Source organism: Sorex fumeus, unplaced genomic scaffold (genome assembly GCF_029834395.1).
Source record: "Sorex fumeus unplaced genomic scaffold, SorFum_2.1 ptg000183l, whole genome shotgun sequence".
Taxonomy (NCBI): domain Eukaryota; kingdom Metazoa; phylum Chordata; class Mammalia; order Eulipotyphla; family Soricidae; genus Sorex; species Sorex fumeus.
Window position 1 is genome coordinate 396,791 of NW_026606240.1, and position 22,109 is coordinate 418,899.

General features: G+C 46.4%; 1 pseudogene; it reads left to right on the top strand.

The window, feature by feature from the left end:
- The first annotated feature begins 20,637 nt into the window (after nucleotides 1-20,637).
- LOC130017268 (uncharacterized) lies at nucleotides 20,638-20,836 on the top strand (annotated as a pseudogene).
- Nucleotides 20,837-22,109: the final 1,273 nt, after the last annotated feature.

Genomic DNA, 22,109 nt, shown 5'->3' on the forward strand with positions numbered 1-22,109 from the left:
AGCTTGCTGAGCTCTCCAAGAGGGATGGAGGAATCAAACCCTGGTCGACCTTGTGCAAGGCAAACGCCTTACCCACTGTCCTATTGCTCCAGCCCTCAGGTGATCTAAATAAGTGTTAATGTCTTGCCTATGATCATACACTCAAAGAATTTTTTGTGCTTCTCCTTAAGCTAATGTGCCAAAGGGACATGCATGTCAGTATTGGCCTATGGGGGGAAATTTTTCATAGTTTATTACTTTTTTCTTATACATGTACACATTCTTTAGCCTGAACAATAAGTCCTATTATATGAGCTGGTAAACTTTCTGTAAATAACCAGTCAATAAATATTTTAGGCTTTTTCACCACATACCATTTTGTCACATTTATTTAAATCCTTAATCTAGTTATTTGCAAATGTAAAATATATTCTTACGTTTTAGTCTGTACAAAGGGGCTTAATAGATAAACTCCATTTGATTGTGATATGCTGTCTTTTCTTATTATAAGGTTAGTTTTGCTAAAATTTTTTCACAGACGACAGCATTCAGCCGAAGAGAAGGACTACATGGAGGGCGGGATCCACAGATCCCGAAGGAAAAAAAAAAAACAGGTTCCAAAAAGAGCCGAGATCATCGGGAAGTCCCAGATGGGGTAGGTACCGCATCCCGCCTCCCCCAGATGGAACCCCGGTGACCAGAAGCCTCTATAAGCACAGCTCGAGTATGCAGGAACTAGGACTTTTCCTGAAAACCGCGCGGCTGCTTATGCGGCCACGCGACATCTCTCTATATACAAAGTGATCCACGGGAAGTAAACCACCCAACGTTTCTCTCTGAAAATCATAGTTAAGTTTGGAGCATGGCCACAGCCCCAGAAACACAAGGACTTAATGCATAACCCAGCAGCTTGGAGCAGAAAAGTGAACGGGCTATGCATTACTCCAGACCATCATGTCGGTCCGGAGGGGAAAGGGTGTTGCCCCATTCGCCCTCTCTTCTCTGGAAAGAAGGATGGCGGCCACACGGGAGCCTTGTGGACAGCAGGTATGAGCTGGGTTGTGGGGGCGACTAAAACCTCATGGGAAGGGGGACATTCCAGTCCGTCCTTCATGCCCTACCGAGGTCACCAGTTGCCCCCCACGAGCGGCTCTCCAGCACGGCCACAGCCCCAGAAGCACAAGGACTTAATGCAGAACCCAGCAGCTTGGAGCAGAAAAGTGAAAGGACTATGCATTAATCCAGGCCATCATGTCTGCCCGGAGGGGAAAGGGTGTTGGTCCCTTCTGCCCTCCTCCCTCTGGAAAGAAAGATGGCGGCGCCCGCCCGTTCCTCTCTGGAAAGAAAGATGGCGGCCGCACGGGAGCCTTGTGGAAAGCGGGTTTGAGCCGGGCTCGAGGGGGGGAGCAGCGGGGACCTCATGGGAAGGGGGGCTTTGTGGGCCGTCCCCCACGCCCCACCGGGGTCGCCAGCTGCCCCCCACGAGCGGCTCTCCGGCACGGTCACGGCCCCGGAGGCACAAGGACTTAGCACAGAGAACCAGCCGCTTGGAACAGAAAAGCAAATGGACTCGTGTTGATCCGCGCCACCAAGCCTGCCCGGAGGGGGAAGGGCGTTGACCAGCCCGCCCGTTCCTCTCTGGAAAGAAAGATGGCGGCCGCACGGGAGCCTTGTGGAAAGCGGGTTTGAGCCGGGCTCGGGGGGGGGAGCAGCGGGGACCTCATGGGAAGGGGGGCTTTGTGGGCCGTCCCCCACGCCCCACCGGGGTCGCCAGCTGCCCCCCACGAGCGGCTCTCCGGCACGGCCACGGCCCCGGAGGCACAAGGACTTAGCACAGAGAACCAGCCGCTTGGAGCAGAAAAGCAAATGGACTCGTGTTGATCCGCGCCACCAAGCCTGCCCGGAGGGGGAAGGGCGTTGACCAGCCCGCCCGTTCCTCTCTGGAAAGAAAGATGGCGGCCGCACGGGAGCCTTGTGGAAAGCGGGTTTGAGCCGGGCTCGGGGGGGGGAGCAGCGGGGACCTCATGGGAAGGGGGGCTTTGTGGGCCGTCCCCCACGCCCCACCGGGGTCGCCAGCTGCCCCCCACGAGCGGCTCTCCGGCACGGCCACGGCCCCGGAGGCACAAGGACTTAGCACAGAGAACCAGCCGCTTGGAGCAGAAAAGCAAATGGACTCGTGTTGATCCGCGCCACCAAGCCTGCCCGGAGGGGGAAGGGCGTTGACCAGCCCGCCCGTTCCTCTCTGGAAAGAAAGATGGCGGCCGCACGGGAGCCTTGTGGAAAGCGGGTTTGAGCCGGGCTCGGGGGGGGGAGCAGCGGGGACCTCATGGGAAGGGGGGCTTTGTGGGCCGTCCCCCACGCCCCACCGGGGTCGCCAGCTGCCCCCCACGAGCGGCTCTCCGGCACGGCCACGGCCCCGGAGGCACAAGGACTTAGCACAGAGAACCAGCCGCTTGGAGCAGAAAAGCAAATGGACTCGTGTTGATCCGCACCACCAAGCCTGCCCGGAGGGGGAAGGGCGTTGACCAGCCCGCCCGTTCCTCTCTGGAAAGAAAGATGGCGGCCGCACGGGAGCCTTGTGGAAAGCGGGTTTGAGCCGGGCTCGGGGGGGGGAGCAGCGGGGACCTCATGGGAAGGGGGGCTTTGTGGGCCGTCCCCCACGCCCCACCGGGGTCGCCAGCTGCCCCCCACGAGCGGCTCTCCGGCACGGCCACGGCCCCGGAGGCACAAGGACTTAGCACAGAGAACCAGCCGCTTGGAGCAGAAAAGCAAATGGACTCGTGTTGATCCGCGCCACCAAGCCTGCCCGGAGGGGGAAGGGCGTTGACCAGCCCGCCCGTTCCTCTCTGGAAAGAAAGATGGCGGCCGCACGGGAGCCTTGTGGAAAGCGGGTTTGAGCCGGGCTCGGGGGGGGGGAGCAGCGGGGACCTCATGGGAAGGGGGGCTTTGTGGGCCGTCCCCCACGCCCCACCGGGGTCGCCAGCTGCCCCCCACGAGCGGCTCTCCGGCACGGCCACGGCCCCGGAGGCACAAGGACTTAGCACAGAGAACCAGCCGCTTGGAGCAGAAAAGCAAATGGACTCGTGTTGATCCGCGCCACCAAGCCTGCCCGGAGGGGGAAGGGCGTTGACCAGCCCGCCCGTTCCTCTCTGGAAAGAAAGATGGCGGCCGCACGGGAGCCTTGTGGAAAGCGGGTTTGAGCCGGGCTCGGGGGGGGGGGAGCAGCGGGGACCTCATGGGAAGGGGGGCTTTGTGGGCCGTCCCCCACGCCCCACCGGGGTCGCCAGCTGCCCCCCACGAGCGGCTCTCCGGCACGGCCACGGCCCCGGAGGCACAAGGACTTAGCACAGAGAACCAGCCGCTTGGAGCAGAAAAGCAAATGGACTCGTGTTGATCCGCGCCACCAAGCCTGCCCGGAGGGGGAAGGGCGTTGACCAGCCCGCCCGTTCCTCTCTGGAAAGAAAGATGGCGGCCGCACGGGAGCCTTGTGGAAAGCGGGTTTGAGCCGGGCTCGGGGGGGGGAGCAGCGGGGACCTCATGGGAAGGGGGGCTTTGTGGGCCGTCCCCCACGCCCCACCGGGGTCGCCAGCTGCCCCCCACGAGCGGCTCTCCGGCACGGCCACGGCCCCGGAGGCACAAGGACTTAGCACAGAGAACCAGCCGCTTGGAGCAGAAAAGCAAATGGACTCGTGTTGATCCGCGCCACCAAGCCTGCCCGGAGGGGGAAGGGCGTTGACCAGCCCGCCCGTTCCTCTCTGGAAAGAAAGATGGCGGCCGCACGGGAGCCTTGTGGAAAGCGGGTTTGAGCCGGGCTCGGGGGGGGGGAGCAGCGGGGACCTCATGGGAAGGGGGGCTTTGTGGGCCGTCCCCCACGCCCCACCGGGGTCGCCAGCTGCCCCCCACGAGCGGCTCTCCGGCACGGCCACGGCCCCGGAGGCACAAGGACTTAGCACAGAGAACCAGCCGCTTGGAGCAGAAAAGCAAATGGACTCGTGTTGATCCGCGCCACCAAGCCTGCCCGGAGGGGGAAGGGCGTTGACCAGCCCGCCCGTTCCTCTCTGGAAAGAAAGATGGCGGCCGCACGGGAGCCTTGTGGAAAGCGGGTTTGAGCCGGGCTCGGGGGGGGGGGAGCAGCGGGGACCTCATGGGAAGGGGGGCTTTGTGGGCCGTCCCCCACGCCCCACCGGGGTCGCCAGCTGCCCCCCACGAGCGGCTCTCCGGCACGGCCACGGCCCCGGAGGCACAAGGACTTAGCACAGAGAACCAGCCGCTTGGAGCAGAAAAGCAAATGGACTCGTGTTGATCCGCGCCACCAAGCCTGCCCGGAGGGGGAAGGGCGTTGACCAGCCCGCCCGTTCCTCTCTGGAAAGAAAGATGGCGGCCGCACGGGAGCCTTGTGGAAAGCGGGTTTGAGCCGGGCTCGGGGGGGGGAGCAGCGGGGACCTCATGGGAAGGGGGGCTTTGTGGGCCGTCCCCCACGCCCCACCGGGGTCGCCAGCTGCCCCCCACGAGCGGCTCTCCGGCACGGCCACGGCCCCGGAGGCACAAGGACTTAGCACAGAGAACCAGCCGCTTGGAGCAGAAAAGCAAATGGACTCGTGTTGATCCGCGCCACCAAGCCTGCCCGGAGGGGGAAGGGCGTTGACCAGCCCGCCCGTTCCTCTCTGGAAAGAAAGATGGCGGCCGCACGGGAGCCTTGTGGAAAGCGGGTTTGAGCCGGGCTCGGGGGGGGGGAGCAGCGGGGACCTCATGGGAAGGGGGGCTTTGTGGGCCGTCCCCCACGCCCCACCGGGGTCGCCAGCTGCCCCCCACGAGCGGCTCTCCGGCACGGCCACGGCCCCGGAGGCACAAGGACTTAGCACAGAGAACCAGCCGCTTGGAGCAGAAAAGCAAATGGACTCGTGTTGATCCGCGCCACCAAGCCTGCCCGGAGGGGGAAGGGCGTTGACCAGCCCGCCCGTTCCTCTCTGGAAAGAAAGATGGCGGCCGCACGGGAGCCTTGTGGAAAGCGGGTTTGAGCCGGGCTCGGGGGGGGGAGCAGCGGGGACCTCATGGGAAGGGGGGCTTTGTGGGCCGTCCCCCACGCCCCACCGGGGTCGCCAGCTGCCCCCCACGAGCGGCTCTCCGGCACGGCCACGGCCCCGGAGGCACAAGGACTTAGCACAGAGAACCAGCCGCTTGGAGCAGAAAAGCAAATGGACTCGTGTTGATCCGCGCCACCAAGCCTGCCCGGAGGGGGAAGGGCGTTGACCAGCCCGCCCGTTCCTCTCTGGAAAGAAAGATGGCGGCCGCACGGGAGCCTTGTGGAAAGCGGGTTTGAGCCGGGCTCGGGGGGGGGGAGCAGCGGGGACCTCATGGGAAGGGGGGCTTTGTGGGCCGTCCCCCACGCCCCACCGGGGTCGCCAGCTGCCCCCCACGAGCGGCTCTCCGGCACGGCCACGGCCCCGGAGGCACAAGGACTTAGCACAGAGAACCAGCCGCTTGGAGCAGAAAAGCAAATGGACTCGTGTTGATCCGCGCCACCAAGCCTGCCCGGAGGGGGAAGGGCGTTGACCAGCCCGCCCGTTCCTCTCTGGAAAGAAAGATGGCGGCCGCACGGGAGCCTTGTGGAAAGCGGGTTTGAGCCGGGCTCGGGGGGGGGGGAGCAGCGGGGACCTCATGGGAAGGGGGGCTTTGTGGGCCGTCCCCCACGCCCCACCGGGGTCGCCAGCTGCCCCCCACGAGCGGCTCTCCGGCACGGCCACGGCCCCGGAGGCACAAGGACTTAGCACAGAGAACCAGCCGCTTGGAGCAGAAAAGCAAATGGACTCGTGTTGATCCGCGCCACCAAGCCTGCCCGGAGGGGGAAGGGCGTTGACCAGCCCGCCCGTTCCTCTCTGGAAAGAAAGATGGCGGCCGCACGGGAGCCTTGTGGAAAGCGGGTTTGAGCCGGGCTCGGGGGGGGGGAGCAGCGGGGACCTCATGGGAAGGGGGGCTTTGTGGGCCGTCCCCCACGCCCCACCGGGGTCGCCAGCTGCCCCCCACGAGCGGCTCTCCGGCACGGCCACGGCCCCGGAGGCACAAGGACTTAGCACAGAGAACCAGCCGCTTGGAGCAGAAAAGCAAATGGACTCGTGTTGATCCGCGCCACCAAGCCTGCCCGGAGGGGGAAGGGCGTTGACCAGCCCGCCCGTTCCTCTCTGGAAAGAAAGATGGCGGCCGCACGGGAGCCTTGTGGAAAGCGGGTTTGAGCCGGGCTCGGGGGGGGGAGCAGCGGGGACCTCATGGGAAGGGGGGCTTTGTGGGCCGTCCCCCACGCCCCACCGGGGTCGCCAGCTGCCCCCCACGAGCGGCTCTCCGGCACGGCCACGGCCCCGGAGGCACAAGGACTTAGCACAGAGAACCAGCCGCTTGGAGCAGAAAAGCAAATGGACTCGTGTTGATCCGCGCCACCAAGCCTGCCCGGAGGGGGAAGGGCGTTGACCAGCCCGCCCGTTCCTCTCTGGAAAGAAAGATGGCGGCCGCACGGGAGCCTTGTGGAAAGCGGGTTTGAGCCGGGCTCGGGGGGGGGAGCAGCGGGGACCTCATGGGAAGGGGGGCTTTGTGGGCCGTCCCCCACGCCCCACCGGGGTCGCCAGCTGCCCCCCACGAGCGGCTCTCCGGCACGGCCACGGCCCCGGAGGCACAAGGACTTAGCACAGAGAACCAGCCGCTTGGAGCAGAAAAGCAAATGGACTCGTGTTGATCCGCGCCACCAAGCCTGCCCGGAGGGGGAAGGGCGTTGACCAGCCCGCCCGTTCCTCTCTGGAAAGAAAGATGGCGGCCGCACGGGAGCCTTGTGGAAAGCGGGTTTGAGCCGGGCTCGGGGGGGGGAGCAGCGGGGACCTCATGGGAAGGGGGGCTTTGTGGGCCGTCCCCCACGCCCCACCGGGGTCGCCAGCTGCCCCCCACGAGCGGCTCTCCGGCACGGCCACGACTCCAGGACACAGAAACCAATCGCTTAACTAGCTAACTTTTAATAGAAATTCTTCCAGGGTCAATAAGTAAAATAGCAGAAATTCAAATAGCGATAGCGGCCGCGCGACATCATTTTATTCTTAAACCAAGTTGTAGAAAGCAAATCATTTCACAACGCTGTTTCAGCATGTCTGATTGGGGGTGGGGGGGGTGGGTCGTAAACTCTTAACAATAATTGTGCATCTTTTATCGAAATAATCTATCTAGTCAAAGTAGATAGAGTATTAACTAGAACTCATCTACCTCACAAGAATTGGGAGGGGTGGGAGGTGGGGGTCTATTGGGGTTCGGGGTTAAAAATGAGTATCGGTAAAGGGAAATGTGTTCGGTATCTACATGACTGAGACCTAAACCCGAAAGCTCTGTAACTTTTCCCACAGTGATTCAATAAATAAATAAATTATTAAAAAAAAAAAAAAAAAAAAAAAGAAAGATGGCGGCCACATGGGAGCATTGTGGACAGCAGGTATGAGCCGGGGGTGTGGGAGCGACTAAAACCTCATGGGAAGGGGGGCGTTCCAGTCCGTCCTTCATGCCCTACCAAGGTCACCAGTTGCCCCCCGCGAGCGGCTCTCCAGCACGGCCACGGCCCCAGAAGCACAAGGACTTAATGCAGAACCCGGCAGCTTGGAGCAGAAAAGTGAACGGACTATGCGTTAATCCAGGCCATCATGTCTGTCTGGAGGGGAAAGGGTGTTGCCCCAGTCGCCTTTTCCTCTCTGGAAAGAAAGATGGCCGCCGCATGGGAGCCTTGTGGACAGCAGGTATGAGCCGGGGGACTGGGGGCGACTAAAACCTCATGGGAAGGGGAGCGTTTCAGTCCGCCCTTCATGCCCTACCGAGGCCACCAGTTGCCGCCCACTAGCGGCTCTCCAGCACGGCCACGACTCCAGAGCACAGAAACCAACTTCTTAAGTATCTGACTTTCAGTAGAAATACTTCCAGGGTCAATAAGTAAAATAGCAGAAATCCAAAACCAACATTTAATTCTTGAACCCAGCTGTAGAAAGCAAATCACTTCACAATGCGTTTTCAGCATGTCTGATTTGGGGGCGGGGGTAAACTCTAAATAATAGTGGTGAATCTTTTATTGAAACAATGAATCTAATCAAAGCAGATAGAGTGTTAACTAGAATTCATCTGCCCCACAGGGACTGGGAGGGGTGGAGGGTGGGGTTTTATTGGGGTTCTTCATGGTAAAAAATAAGTATTGGTAAAGGGAAATGTGTTTGATATTTGCATGACTGAGACCTAAACCTGAAAGCTTTGTAACCTTTTCCACGGTGATTCAATAAATAAATAAAGAAAAAAGAAAAAAAATTTTTTCACAGACATTCACTAGGAAACTATTCTTTTATTATATAAAATAGTTGTTTAGTTTTTTATCAGGATCATTTTGCTATTATAGTATAAGTTAGAAATATTCTCATATCAAATTTCTTTAACGTTTTATTTTTATTTTTCTAAATTATTTATTTATTTTAATTAAATCATGGTGAAATACAGTTACAAGGTGGTTCATAATTTGATTTCAGTCATATAATGTTCCAAAACCCATCTTTTCACCGCTCACCAGTTTACATTTCCTACCACTCATGTCCCCAGTTTCCGTCCTGTGCTCACCCCTGTTTCTAAGACAGGCACTTCTCCTCTTCTTCCTCCTCCCTCTCTCTTTCTCTCTCTTCTTTCTTCTTTCTCTCTCTTCTTCTCTCTTTCTTTCATTAAAGAATTTTTTTCATTTCTCTCTCTCATTAAGAGTTACTTAATGGTGGATGTAAGGCCCATAAGACCTAGATAAAAACATGATAAATTAGGTTTACTTTGGCCTCTGATTTTACTACTTTGCCTTTCCATTCTGCTTTGCAGGAACAATAATTCCATTAACTCCTTCTGGCCCTCAGAAATCATTTCTCATTCGGCAGAAACATTCATCTATGCTTGACTAACTGCTCACTCTTCATGTCTCAAAAGAATCCATTCTGACTTCACAAATCTGGGTCCACTAGTTATATCCTCTGGCTGAAATTTCTTATCAATATCTGTTCATGCTGCCTGCATTTCATACTTTGTGGGCACTATTGACTCCAGATTTGTCAAATAAATGACCATACTCTCTGACTACTGCTATATTCTCAAACTCCACATGGTGCCTGATACATGTTAACTATCAATACACTTTTGTTTAGGTACATAATTAAGACAAAGCTGTGATGTTTGCCAGGGGAAGACAATGATGATTGTTCATCTTCAATTTACTAAAATAAATCTTTTTATCGATTTCATGAATTCATTAGAAGAGCTTTAAGGAAAGGCATACAGGTGAAACAAACTTGGATTGATAAGAGAACCAGGATATTTTAAAAAGTTAAAGGTAGACAAGATAAAATTTTGAGCAGGTTGCCACGGGGTGGGGAAATTTATAGAGAAAGGGTGCTAAATGTGAGGGTTGCCAACCAAATGATTCTGTCTAGTTATCATTAGCTTTTTATTATTCTAGTCTTACTTTTACAATGGTAGCAAGCAAGCTCCATTATTTCTGCTAGTGGAAGACACAAATGAAGGGGACTACATAGGGGCACAGACCAAGATCAGGACTCAGTCTATATGCAAAGCTTATCAAGTAAAAAAAAAAGAATCATAATCCTGAGAAGATTTACATTTCTATGTCTATATTGCAAGTATGAATCCTGCAGACAAAGTATACCACATTATGAACCTTGTTTCATGTTTTTTCTAACCAGGGAGTACTCACTTATTAGCCAACTTAAACAGGAAAGACTATTTTTCTGAGGAATATATTTAAGAGTAATATCTCAAAACCAATTGTTTCATTTTTCATGCAGATTATTAAACAAAGAGAAACGTTTAATGATGCTCTATTTGTTATTTTGTCTTAAAATTGGATTTATAGTCAATTAAATCTGTGATTCGAGGGCCTGGGAGATAGCTCAATGGAATGAGTGAAAGCTTTGAATGAATGCAGAAGGGCCAGGTTTGAGCCCTGGCACAACAGGCTCCCAGAGCAAAGCCAGAGAGAGAACCCCAAGCAAAGAGTCAGGAGTCTTACCCACTGCACTATTACTCCGTCCCCCGTTTTACTTTCCAAATTTTTTGTTTTAGGGACACACCTTGCAGTGCTCAGGGCCTACGCCTGACTCTTTGCTTGGGGTTCTCTCTCTGGCTTTGCTCTGGGAGCCTGTTGTGCCAGGGCTCAAACCTGGCCCTTCTGCATTCATTCAAAGCTTTCACTCATTCCATTGAGCTATCTCCCAGGCCCTCGAAACACAGATTTAATTGACTTGCATTCAAATGACCTAGGTTTGATCCCTGGCATCCCATATGGTCCCAAGGCACCACTAGTGTAATTCCTGAGTGCAAAGCCAGAAATAACTCCTGAGCATCACTGTGACCCCAAATGCAAATAAATAAATGAATAAAAAGAAAGTAAAATTTATTTTTAGTTTATCAATCGTGTTTATTTTATCAAAGAACCAGCTCTTGGTTTCACTGATCTTTTGAATTATGTTTTTGGATTCCAGATAATTGACCTCTGCTCTGAGTTTTATTATTTTCTTCTTCCTTCCTGATTTGGGTTCCATTAGTTGGTCATTTTTCAAGTTCTTAAACTGTGAGAATAAATTATTGATGTGGCCCTTTTCTTCTTTCCTGATGAACACTTGCAAAGCTATAAACTTTCCTCTTAATACTGCTTTTGCTGTATTCCACAAGTTCTGGTAGCTTGAGCTTCATCCTCATTTGTTTCCAGCAATCTTCTTATTTCTTCTTTGATTTCCTCTCTAACCTACTGGCTGTTCAGTAGTGAACTGTTTAATTTCTGAGTGTTTGATTTGATTCTCCATTTCTGTATGTGATTCATTTCTATTTTCAGTGCATCGTGGTCTGAAATAATAGTTGAAATAATTTCTGTCATCTTAATTTATGGAGGTATATTTTGTGGCCCAGCCATTTCCTTTTTTGATTTTTGATTTTATACCTATTTCTTCTAATTGTATCTGCAACTTTTCAGCATGCGTAGGTGATGAAAATCTCACCTTCTCTGGCTGTTGTTATTTTCCCTCCATTGCCCACCTATCTTGGAGAATGTCCCATGTGATCTGGAGAATGTGTATTCAGCCTTTTGGGGATAAAGAGTCCTGCAGATATCTATTAACCTCCCTCTTTTCCATTCTTCCCTCGAATAAACTATCTCTGTGCTGAGTTTTAGTCTGGTTGATCTATCAAGAGGTGACAGAACTGTGTTAAAGTCTCCAGCTACTATTGTGTTGCTCTCAATGTCTTTCTTCAAGTCATTAAAAGTTGTTGCAAGTATTTTTCTGGTCCCTGGTTAGATGCATATACATTTAGAAGTGTAAGTTCTTTTTGGAGTACTGATAGCATGGTCATTAAGAAATGACCTTCACTGACTCATAACTATCTTTAGCCTTAAGCTTATGCGGTCTGTTACTAGTATGGCCACCCCAGCATTTTTTTTCTTTTTGGGTTACACCCACTGATGCTCAGGGGTTACTCCTGGCTCTGCACTCAGGAATTACTCCTGTATGTGCTTGGGGGACCATAGGAGATGCCGAGGATCGAACCCAGGTCAGCTGCGTGCAAGGCAAACAACCTACCTGCTGTATTATCACTCTGGCCCTCCACCCCAACTTTTTTTTTTCTTTTTGGGTCACTCCTGGAGATGCACAGGGGTTACTCCTGGCTCTGCACTCAGGAATTACCCCTGGTGGTGCTCAGTGGGATGCTAGGAATCGAACCTGGGTCGGCTGCGTGCAAGGCAAACGCCCTACCTGCTGTGCCATTGCTCCAGCCCCCACCACCCCAGCTTTTTTAAGGGAGTTATTTGCTTGGATAATTGTTTTCCAGCCATTGACTATAACCCTGTGTTTGCTTTGATTGTTCAGATACATTTTTTCCAGACAGCGGAACATTGGGTGTAATTTTCTAACATATCCTGCCACTCTGTGTTTCTTGATTTGTGAATTTAGTTAATTGGCATTTAGAGAGATTATTGTGATGGGGGGGGAGGGGCTGGAGCGATAGCACAGCAGTAAGGCGTTTGCCTTGCGCGCAGCCAGCCCTGCTGAGTCTGGTTTGATTCCTCCACCCCTCTTGGAGAGCCCGGCAAGCTACCGAGAGTATCTCGCCCACACGGCAAAGCCTGGCAAGCAACCCGTGATGTATTCAATATGCCAAACATAGTAACAACAAGTCTCAAAATGGAGACATTACTGGGCCCGCTCGAGTAAATCGACGAACAACGGCAGTACAGTGTTTGTTTGTGTTTGTTTATTGTGATGGGGATTTGTGCCATCTTTATTTAGGAGTTTGATCCACTAAAGTAACCGTTTTGGTTCCTCTTGTAACATTAATTTTGTTTCTATGAAGTGCCTGAGTTGTTCTTCATCTGTGAAGTTGTGTATTGTTCCTTCAAATCTGTTCATTTCATTGAGTTTGTTCACTATAGCCCACCACTGTCTTCGGGCCTGTAAGGTTTCATTTGATAATTCTGCTGTGAATCTTAGGGATGCTCCTTTATAAGCTATTTCCTTTTTGATCTTGCTGATTTCAGGATTTTATCTCTATCTATGGTTTTTGCCATTCTGATTACGATGCATCTTGATGTTTTTTTTTTATTTATTTTGTTTAGCTGGAAACTTCTGGCCTCCTGGATTTCAGTGCACGCATTCTTCAGCTCTGGGAACTTCTCAGCGATGGTGGCTTTAATGGTTGCTTCTTCATCAGGGTTTTCTTCTTGCCCCTCTGGTACTCCAATAATTCTTATGTTGTTCCTCTTGGCATCATTCTGATGTTCTCTTGTCATCTGTTGGTTTATTTTGAGGGTTCTTTTCATCTTCTCCTGTAGTCTGGAGATTCTCTGTACCTTGTCTTGGAGCTCACCAGTTTTGTCCTCTGCTGTTACTCTGCTGGTGAGGCTTTCCAGTGAGTTTTTCATTTCACCTAACCTGTTTATCAGGTCTGTCATTTCTGCTTGTATTTTTGTTTGCATTTTCCTCAATATGCTCTAATATCCTCCTGTATTTTATTAGTGGTGTATTCCATGATTTCTTTGAGCTCTTTATGCATCCTTCACAATTTCCTTCAAAATTCCTTATCAGAGAGGTTATATAGCTCACCATTACTTGTTGGGTGATCTGGGCCAGCTTCTTTACTCACTAAGCATAGTAATTTTCTACATTTTTTACCATCATGACCCTTGGCATTTAGGATTGTTACCTGTATGTTTTTGTGTAGTTAGGAGCCTAAGTTAAGATGTCTTTGTATGTTTAGGATAGGTGACAGAGTAGTGGAGAAATGGGGCATTGGTGACCTATCTGCATAAGACTAATTTTTTATTAAAACTACATGTCTTCTCTAAGCATTATATTGATGATAACCTACACTCTTAAAACTGATCATGTGGATCAATCCTTGAAAAATAAATGTCTCTTAGCAGAATGGAGAAGAAGTATAAAGTTTAAGGTGCATACTTTTTATGAAGTCAACTGCCATTTGATCCCCATCATTGCATGGTCCCCCAACACCACCAGGTGTGATCCTGATGGCCCAGGTAATCTTTAACATCCCAGAGCCTGAGTATCATGGCACCACCATCAGGCTTTCATTTTAAACAGCCTGCCTGGTAGGTGAGAATCATTTGGGTGGCTTCTGCGTCTCCTTAACAGGGCTGGAGAGGTCTTCCCTTCAGTCCATTTTTAATGCCTCAACAAAATGCTTAGAATTATATTGTGTAATCATATTTGAAATATATGTAAGTAGTCACTGATATCAGATTTGGTGCCATTGCCATAAGTTCCCTTTTAAAGTTTACCTTTCAACTAATAATTTTCTTGATCAGGTAGAAAGAAGGGAGAAATAAATGCAGAAAGGGTGTCAGACAGCAAACAAATGGGGGAGGGAGAAATGACAAGAAAGAGACAGGATCTTCTCTCATTCTCAAGCAAGATGACTTAGAGTCTTAATCCAGTTTTAATGCATTTCCCATTTTTCTATGAGATGACTCTCCACCCAAAATTATGTACATTGAGGCTTGAAAACCAAAATTTTACTTAGTCTAAGAACTCTATTCAGCAATTTAAAGCTGAAATTAGAAAATAAGAAAAATCACTTCAATAATATCTGTCTCAGTAACTAAACTTGAAAATATAACACTGTCTTTTTAAAATCTCATTACACAGTTGGGCAATGGAGGGAAAAAAACAACTACCAGAGAAGGTAAGATTTTCATCACATACACATGCTGAAAGGTTGCAGATACAATTAGAAGAAATAGGTAGAAAATCAAAAATCAAAAAAGGAAATGGCTACTTTAGAAAAATGTATTTTTAAAAAAATCGAGTTGAATTTCAGTTATTCGAGGATCACTTTGTAGGTATTAGGAGAGGATATGCTTTTAATCTACATTTTTTTCCAAGCATGACTAGAGCCCCTGAGGACTAAAATTCTAATTTTTGTTCAAGCTGTCTCTTGTAAAAGGAATTTAGAGAAGGTACCATTAGATTTCCCTGAACCACATTCACCCAGAAACAAGTAATTGAAGGGATTTGTAGACATTCACCTTCTCCTCTTTAGAACTCGCAAGCAAGCCTGTGAATAAGAGGGAGGGAAGAGTATAACTTCAATAATGGATTCCAAGAATAGTTGAACAGCGTGGGTCTGCTGACAGCGCTTCGTCTCCCTGGCACCTGGCTTCTGATAAGGACAAAGGGAAGAAAAGTCATAAATACAGTTGTCTAAGGCAGAGAGAGAGAGATGGATTTTGAGGCAGCTGAGAAAGAACTCCTTCCAACACAAAGCATGTTATTATGCAATCTTCATGCCACTGAAGAAAGTAATCACATACAGAGATTGATCTTAATGATCTGATCTCAGGTGCCAAATGATACCTGAACTATTGGACCAAACAGGATAGTAAGACACTGGGCAAAGTAATAAAAGAAAAGAGTTGTTGTGCTTTATCATGAAGTTATATTTTTCTCTAGTTATTGTCTTTAATCTATATCTATTTAAGATTTTTTTCTTTAGAAAATAACCACAACTTTTTATTAGGATAAGATAATCATATGTTATCACTGGTCTAACATATAGAGTATAAGACTAAGCTACTTATTGTCCCAGAAATTCCCTTTACAATAATCTTTGTATCAACACTATAGGGCTGGTATGACAATTAAATGAGATTGTGTCTGTGACATCTATAGCCCTATTCATGGCTGTTTCTAGGTTCTACAGAAACATTGGCAACACTATTGGGATGGTTGTTGCTCTCTGCCTGAAGATTCTTCATCTTGTGGTAGGATGAAATGTAAGGGCAAGGTGGAATATTAGTTCCAGAATATCAACTACTACGTCAACCAGTATTATTATAATGAAAATAAAGACATACCTGAGAAATGGGGGAAGATATAAACATTGATGCATTTTACGAAGAACCAAAACTAAGAGATCAAAAGCTAAAGAATTGATTATATTTCATGAATGTAACAGAAATAATAAAGCAGCAGGACCACGGAACTATTTCTAACTATGTCCCTCATCAGTGAAGAGAAGGGCAGGGATGTTTCTGCCCATCATCAATGTTCTCTTCTATCTCCGCCACCCCCTGCCCCCCAGCCCTGCCCCCGCACGATTTCTTTTCTTCTCTGTACTTTGCCTCTCTAAACAATGGGGCCAAGGGTGACTTAGGCCTCCCCCTTTTACTACAGTACATTTCCTCATGCAGCCTTCTATATACCACAGATCTGTGGTATAAATTACAATGTAAAGAAAATTTTAATTAAAAACTTTGATCTTTATTTAAAATTGAACCAGTAAGCCATCTTAGCAGAGCCCTTTATTTAATGCCAAATGTGCTGCTTAGGAATGAAGGGTAGAAAAGGAGGGTTGCAGACAGTAATAATGGTGTTGGCTCAAGTTTGTGTACTCAAAGTTGACTCTTCTCTGTCTTATTTGTCTTACATAAAGTAGGGAAATAGATATAAATTAAAACGCTATTGTGTTTTAGTGAACGTAGCCAATAATGAATATAGAAAGCTGGATGATAGTGTGTGGTCCACTAAAACTAGATTATAAAAGTTGCTGCTGTGCTTAGCATGTTTTATTGCCCAATTGTTGCCAACAGTCTGTGCCTGCCTCTATGCTTATGTGAGTCTGTCTTACATTTTATTCATAACAACATTAATTCATAACAATATTAATAATATTATAACAATATTAATAACTGCATTAGTGAATACACCAGTGAATGCATTAGTGAAGTGCATGTCTCCAAAAGGTGTTGAATACCATGGGTGGCATGCCTTGTGTTCATAAATATTCTGCCCAGTGTTCACCTTTTAAGACAACCTGGCCCAATAACAAGTTCTATTAGGGTTATTTTTAATGCTGAATGTTGGACACATAGAAAAATGTGTGTAGGTGCATAAACATTTTAAGGAAACTCCAATTTAAAGAAAAGAATCATAAAAAGCAATGATAATGGTAACAATTAAACTACTTTTGGCCAACCACATGGTCTTTTATTTTATTTTATTTTATTTGCTTTTGGTGATGCTCAGAGGTTACTCCTGGTTCTGCACTCAGGAATTACTCCTTGAGGTTCTCTGGGAACAATATGGGATGCTAGGAGTCGAACCCAGATTAGCTGTGTGCAAGACAAATGTCCTACCCACCGTGTTATTGCTCCAGTCCCTCACATGGTCTTTTAAATAAACTCCCTCAACAGAATTTGAGTTATATTTCTCTAGAAAACATTTTCAGTATTAATTCAAACTCTAACTGGGAATCTGCCCCAATTAACACAGTCAAGAATTTTAGAGAAATAAATTAAAATGGTATAAATCTGGTCAAAACTATGAAAACTTTACAGATCACTTAAATACATGAAGTTGTTTTTGTTAGTGACAGAAAAATGATGATGCCAGGAGTGAAAATAGGGAATCAACTAAGAGATAAAGCAGAGGGTGCCCTTCCCCTTCTCTCCTTAAAACTTTGCATATCCCTCTAGGGCATCTCCTGCTAGAGTCTCTCAGAAGTCAGCAAGCTTAGGAGTAAAGAAGGAGTAATTACTTAAATCAGTTAAGTACTGCATTGTTAATAACTTGCTTGTCATCATAAGATCTGAAATGAAAACCATATTTTGGCAATATGCCCCAAAGAATTGAGACCGAGGACTCAAAACCAAAAAGTATTCGCACTCTCATGTTCCCAGTAGCCTAGTCATACTTGCTGAAAGGGACACAGAACATAAATAACCAAGGTCAGAGGCGTAGATAAAGAAATGGCAGCATATCCGCTCAAGGAAATGCCACTCAGCTTAACAACAAAGGACATTCAGCTTCATACAGTGAAAACTGTGTAAATAGGTTTGTCCGAGGCACAATTATTAAAAATTGCAAACTTTTTTGCCAACAAAAAGATTAGAACTCCAGAACTCCCAAACTAATGTTCATACTGTAAAGCTTAACTTCTCTAAAAACAGTTCCTATCTTAGCATGTGACGATTGTACACTGTAGCAACTGGTAGAAGGTCTGACACTTTCAAAAAGAACAAACTTAGAAAAATATTCTTACAAGTGTTGCAATGTGGATGAACCATGAGGACATTTTACTTAGTTAAATAAGCCAGTTAGTCAAGCCATTAAATAAGCCAGCAAAAAATACTTTTTCCTTCACAGTATGATTTCACAGTATGAGGCATCTAGAATTTTTGGTTTTGTACAGTAAAAACCAAAAACTGAGTAGATTTGAGTTGTGCAATTATGTTAATGACCAATGCAAATAGTTGATATGGTAAATTTAGTATGTATTTGCTACAATAAAATATGTAAAAGTAAATATGCTCACAAAGAGACTGGCAAGGCATTTTTAACTTTAACTGGTCTTTCTAGAGGTAATTCTAAGAGAGAACCTCTGAAGAGTTTCATAATCCCGTGAGAACCTCTGAAGAGTTTCATAATCCCGTGACTCTTTTCCTACACTGTGAATATAGGACACTCACTGTTTTTGCTTCACTGTAGCACTGTCCTGTAGCACTGTCCTCCCATTGTTCATCGATTTGCTCCAACGGGCCCAGTAATGTCTCCATCCTGAGACTTGTTACTGTGTTTGGCGTATCGAATATGCCACGGGTAGCTTTCCAGGCTTTATCGTGCAGGCGAGATACTCGCCGGGTTCTCCAAACAGAATTAATTCTATTTCCATCCACATGCCAAAAGTTTATTTATCTTTCAAAGTCAATTTCAAATGCTAACTCATGCACTGATCAGCAATCAGAAAGCTACTGCATTTAAATTCCACTGAGTGTTGTTTCTCTCTTTTGAGTTCCAGCATATGGAACCTACATTATGCCCACTAGATTTTTAAAGTCAAAAGGTGAGATCTGTATTGTAATCTAATCCTCACAGTGAAGAGCACAATATAAATACTCAAGAATACTTTTAATGAAAGCTTTAGTGCCAACAAACTAAATAAAACTAAACTTTGGAGCATAAACAGAATGTTTAACTTCCAGGCCTATTCATAGCTGAGCATTTCCAGGATATAGGACTTTAGGGGCTAAATTGGCCCATGTTACAAAAACTGAGATAGTAATTTACTCTAGAATTTACCCTAGGAGTGAAATGCAGTGTCCCCAAAGAAAATGCATGCTCTTTCATTATATAACTTAGGCAAAATATACTTGGGCAAAATTGGCATGCATATTAAAGTGAAATAACAATAACTACACATATAATACTAATCAGAATTCATGTCTGTTGCAGTGCAATTCTTACTCTTAATTATATAAAATAAATTTAACAATTTTCCTTTCAACATAACTATGGGAGAAAACCTATTTTTTTCTATTTTGGAGGGAAAAATCTATATAGAAAGGTGCTAATTAGAAATTCCTACTTCTCTCATTAGAGCCATTGAGGGATGAAGAGTCCTGAATATTCTGATTTAAGCCATAAAACATTTGTCCTGCTATATCTACTTCCATTCCCCCAGGCATCAATATGAAATTGAAACAGAATGCTGGGAGCTAGTGTGCTTTGATCTAATGGCAGCTGCAGTAGAACTATACCATAATGTGCTTCTGAAGCTCTGATCTCATCGGAGCCTCTAGCAAAAGGCTGTCAAGAGATGCTAATGGACCACTTCATCCTATACTTGGACTTACTCTGTAGAAAGCTATTTTATGCCATCTCAGAGAGTCAGCATGACCATTCCTCCACCAGTCTGTGACAAGCAGTAAGTTAAGAGCAGAAACACTCAAGATGATTACTCATCGCTCATTCAAACACACATTTACTGAGCATCTAACTAGTGGTGACAGTGATTCTGTTAAATGTTGTAAATATAAACAGGAATAAAACTATTTCCAAGCAGTTCACAAATCAAAGGGAAAATAAAATCAGAACGTAAAAATAAGTGTGGAAGGCAATTTGTTTTGCAAGGAAATTAAGAGGAAAGTGTTTCATACGATGAGATATTTTTGCTAAGTCCTGAGGAAATAAGCACTTCCGAGAGGAACAATGGAAAGAGAAGGAAATGTTATAGAAGAGTGTTGGATAAGTCCCTGTAGTACATAACTCAGGCTGTTCTCGGACTTCCTCAATCAGGGTAGTGAAAACAAGATGCAATTCTATTGTTCTGAGTTTTAAAGTTGAAGTGTTCTGCCTGAAGTCCATGAAGGGAATTCTGTTCATGCCTCTCTGCTAGTTTCTGGTGATTTGCTGAAATCTTTGGCATTTCTTGACTAATAAATACACCATATCAGTGTCTCTAAAACCTGATATTTTACCTATATGCATGCCTGTATTCACATTTCTCCTTTTCGAAAGAATGCCTGAGCCATTTCAGGAGTTAAAAATCCAACCTACTTAGGCATCATCTCATCTTTATGTAATTAATTGTATCCACAGCAACTTCATAAAACCTATGTCATTTCAAATAAAATCACATTCTGGAGTGCTAAGAGTTAGAATTTCCACAAATGAATTTTGAAGGTAAACACAATTCAACCAATAATAGCCTGGAAAAGAAGTTAAATGTACATGAGAGGAATGTTTATAAAGTGTATCTGTAATTTAAAAATAGGAATGGTAGGAGAGAAAGATTTGACCTGTTCTTAGAGTCATCGATGGTCAAGGGTGGTGCTGAAATATATTCTCAGATGTTCTGGAAAACTGATACTTGGCGATGGAAAATAAAGCTTTGTGGTTTTAAATTAGACAAAGAACTGCATTTACTTGAACTTTAATGATCTTTATTCTGACAGAGAAACTTGGATAGTAATGTGGAAATGTGCTTTGAGATGTTTGCAACTTAAGAAGTGTATAGATATCCTTTCCCAAAATTATCAAGACAGAGACTTCTTTTCAAGAATCTTTCCCTAAAGTCAATAATTTTGGAGATATAGGAAGATATACTATCTGCTTGTCTGCTGGTTTCTTCACATCACTGCATGTCAATTTCCTTATCTGTGGAGTTGGGATAATTCTAGTGTCTCTTAAGTTTAGTCCTCGCAAAATGAAGAGAGCACAGAGAGAAATGGGTACCCTAGGTGAACTACTGTGTGTAGGGGAAAACTTGAAGACTTTGTTTGAGTATGAGTTGTGAGGTTTAAGAATTTGTAGGAGAAAGACTGTACTTTGTGAGATCATTTCTATAGACCATAACTGGAGAAGTTTCTCTGATAATTTGAGCACCCAAAACCATGAGAAGGAGCAGAGCATCCTCTCCTGAGTGTGAAGCCAGTTCTGCAACTGCCTATTACCATAGATGATTGTTCTTCTCTTCCCTTGGAAGAGCGAGAAGGAGAGCATGCAGTTGGAGTTGTTTCTAGGGAAAAAAAAAAGTTTTAGCAGGAAAGTACATATGTGAGCATTAAGATTAGCTTTGGGGAGAGAGGTACACATCCCAGAGGAGTAGAAATCCTCACACTGACATCAGGTTAGCACTGTAAGTCCTCAGAAGCCACCTCTTGCGCACTGCTTACATCATTCTCAGTGCTCCTTTCTATCCAATTGCTGGGTTCCAGACTTCTTATCCAACATTCTCCATAGTACACTATTTCCAGACAGCCTTCACAGATACATTTAATTCAGTCACCTCTAATCTCCTAGGAACATATTGTCTAAGTCTTACTGCTTGACATTTGAATTTACATTGACTTGAACAACTTACCACCTCTTTGCTCTTGTTTATAATGGGTGCAATTTCTAAATCAGAATGCAAGTATTTCCTCGTCAATTACTAATAATTTTCCATAGATATCTGACTTCAAAATGCAAATGCATAAAAGATTCTTAAGATTCTCAATAAAGGACCATAGGTAGAGTACCTGGACTTGCCGTGCATGTAGCCAATTCAAGTTTAGTTCCTGGAACCATAGATTATTCCCTGAGCACCATCAGGAGTGATCCTTCAGCACACAGTCAGGAGTTAACTCTGAGTATCAATAGATGTGATTCCCGAAGCAAACTACAAAAATTCTCAGTATAATAAAACATATTCAGCACAATTTGGAATCATGGAAGATGAGTTCTGCAGTTTCAAATGTTAACAAAGACATTGGCAACAAAGCAAAACTAACTGTGGAAAACTATCTAAAACAAATTACATATTCTTCAAAATTACCCATAATCATAATGGATAAATAATTCTCAAGTGCTCAATTAGTTTAAGTAAACAACCAAGAATGATTCAATTGTGTTATACTTTTTATTTTTTATTCCTTTCTTTATTTTATAAAGTTGTTGTGATGATTTATTACATTCAATATTCCAACACCAGTCCCACCAACATTGCACCTTCCCACCACTATTATTTCCAATTTTCCCAACCACCTCTCAAGCTTTCCCCTAGAGAAGGTCCTGAATAATTTATTTTATAGTGCATGTTATAAACAACTCCCTAAAAATGATCAAAAAATGTTTCTTTAGAAGAAATTCTGTGAATATTGTATCTCACCATGGACCCATTATAGAAAAAATTACTAACAGGTTGTTACAGGTTAAGACTTGTATGTTCATATTTTGTTAATCAAGATTGGCTGCCTTCTACTTTACATCTCACACACTATGTACGTGTGTGTGTGTGTGTGTGTGTGT